Source organism: Magnolia sinica, chromosome 15, assembly GCF_029962835.1.
Source record: "Magnolia sinica isolate HGM2019 chromosome 15, MsV1, whole genome shotgun sequence".
NCBI lineage: Eukaryota > Viridiplantae > Streptophyta > Magnoliopsida > Magnoliales > Magnoliaceae > Magnolia > Magnolia sinica.
Window position 1 is genome coordinate 17,608,211 of NC_080587.1, and position 2,850 is coordinate 17,611,060.

The following is a 2,850-nucleotide window of genomic DNA, read 5'->3' on the forward strand; positions in this document are numbered from 1 at the left end:
AGGGGTTGACTATCTATCGCAGGACTAGACACCACTCGAAATTCCCTGAGTTAATTGAAGTTATGGCTGAAGACCAACCTCCTCTACTTCCACCCAGGGTGGAGGATACCTAAGATGAGAATGAGGTGCATCAGGCACCCCCGCCTCGTACTTTACGAGATTATCTACAACCGGCGGGAGTGAGTACGCCCTCATGCATGATTTTTCCTAAAAACACAGGACAAATGGACATCAAGCTAGGAGTTATCCAACTCCTTCCCAAATTCTATGGACTTGAATCAGAAAGTCCATATTTACATTTGAAAGAGTTCGATGAGATTATAGCTACATTATATTTTCCTAATGTATCTGGGGATACAATCAGGCTGAAACTCTTCCCTTTTTCCTTAAAAGAGAAGGCTAAGACGTGGTTACATGCACTGCGTCCTAGATCCATTGGCACATGGAACGACATGCAGAGGGAATTCATAAAAAAATTCTTCCTACATCATAAAACGATTACCCTCAGAAAAGCAATCATGAACTTTGTCCAAAAGGAAGATGAAACATTCTTCCAATGTTGGGAAAGGTTCAAAGATTTGGTCAGTTCATGCCTACAACATGGATTTGAAACGTGGCGCATTACAAATTTTTTCTATGATGGACTGACATCTTCCATGCGCCAAATGGACGAGACAATGTGTAATGGAGAATTCATTAATAAAAATGTTGACAAGGTATGGGATTACCTCGATAGTCTTGCTGAAAAAACACAATCATGGGACTATTACCCAAAGTCGAACACCACATTTAGGCCGACTCAATTAAAGGGGAAAGGTGGATTATATCTCTTGAAAGAAGAGGATGATCTCAAGTGTAAAGTGACTACGCTCATAAGGAAAGTTGAGGCCATGGAAGGAAAGAAGGATAAGGTCAATGAAATTGTTTGCGGCATCTGTGATTGCAACATTCACACAACTGAAAACTGTCCTACAATACCTGCCTTTCGAGGAGTGTTGAATGAACAAGCCAATGCCGTAAACAACTATCAAAGACCTTTTACTGGACCTAACTCCAATACGTACAATCCTGGTTGGAAAATCATCCAAACTTTAGTTGGAGGAATGGACAAACGGCTACCCCTCAAGGTTTCTTCAATCAAAATCCAAATCAAGTGAAACCTCAAGAGGAACCGGTTCAAAATTCCATACAAGAGCTGGCTCAGGCAATGCGGAGAATTACAGATTTTATGCAAAAGATAGATTCTCGTATGACGGTTATAGAAAAGGGGATGCTTCCTGCACAACCTCTCTCCAATCCTAAACCGCAGTACGAGATTAGTGATCCCAGCTCTTCAAATCAGATGGGGCACGCTAAATCCATCACCACTCTTAGGAGTGGAAAGATCATTGATAAAACTCTTCTGGTTAGGCCCGAAAAGCCTCAAGAAGCAAAAGAGGACAACAATGATGGATCTAGTGATGCCCCACAAAAATTAGAACGGAACTTTTAGAGAAGCCAGTTGCTTCATTCCCCCAACGGTTGGTTGCACCAAAACGTCTTTCTAACTCTCAGGATATTCTGGAGGTGTTGAAACAAGTGAAAGTTAACATTCCTCTACTTGATGTCGTGAAACAGATTCCTTCATATGCCAAATTTCTGAAAGACTTATGCACAACCAAATGACGGCAAAGTATTCAAAAGAAAATCTTCTTAACTGAGAAAGTGAGTGCCATCCTGAAGCAAGACGTGCCACAGAAATTCAAGGATCCCGGTAACCTAACTATATCATGTGTAATCGGGAACCATCGAATTGATCACGCACTTCTTGACTTAGGAGCGAGCGTAAATCTGATTCCCTACTCGGTATACAAACAGTTAGGTTTGGGTGAATTAAAACCCACCCTGACCACACTACAACTTGCTGATCGCTCTGTTCATATACCAAGAGGGATAATTGAGGATGTGTTAGTCCAAGTCGATAGATTTTACTACCCTGTAGATTTTATCATCCTGGACACCGAACCCATCAATAACATGAGCACTCAGATTCCCGTCATTCTTGGTCGCCCATTCCTTGCCACGTCGAATGCAATTATCAATTGCAGGAATGGTGTCATGACTATGTCTTTTGGAAATTTGACATTGGAGTCAAACATCTTTTTCAATCACGGCAGCAGCTCAGAGGTTGATGACGATTTTCACGACATTAACATGATTGACTCTTTCGTGGAAGATACGACACTTCTAACCTTATCCTCCGACCATCTAGAGACGTGCCTGGCCCACTCCCATGATTTTGATGATGACATGATTAGGGAGACGTGCGCCTTGCTTGATACTGCACCGGTACTTGAAATTAACTGGTGGAGGACACAATTTGAAAATTTGCTACAAACCGATGTAGTGCTTCTACCGTCTAACCTCAAGCCGCCGAAGCTTGATCTAAAACCTTTGCCCTTTGATTTGAAATATTCCTATTTAGGTCAAGATGAGACATACCCGGTGGTGATCTCTGCCCACCTGGAGAAAGAATAGGAGAGTATGCTCATATCTACTCTCATTGAGCATAAAGGAGCACTGGGATGGACGATAGCGGACCTCAAGGGAATTGATCCCTCGATTTGTACTCACCGCATATATCTTGAGGATAATGCAAAAATCGTTCGGCAACCACAACGTAAACTAAATCCAAACATGAAGGAAGTGGTTAAGGCCGAGATTCTTAAACTATTGGACATGGGTATTATATACCCTATATCTGATAGTCAATGGGTGAGTCCAACTCAAGTGGTCCCTAAGAAGTCCGGAATCACCATCGTAGCCAATGCTAATAATGAACTCGTGCCAATTAGAGTCACTACTGGTTGG

General features: G+C 42.2%; 1 non-coding gene across 1 annotated transcript; it reads right to left on the reverse strand.

The window, feature by feature from the left end:
- Positions 1–500: 500 nt before the first annotated feature.
- On the reverse strand, positions 501–607 carry LOC131228462 (small nucleolar RNA R71). The gene has a single exon (XR_009162965.1). It is a non-coding gene; the product is annotated as a small nucleolar RNA R71 (small nucleolar RNA).
- Positions 608–2,850: the final 2,243 nt, after the last annotated feature.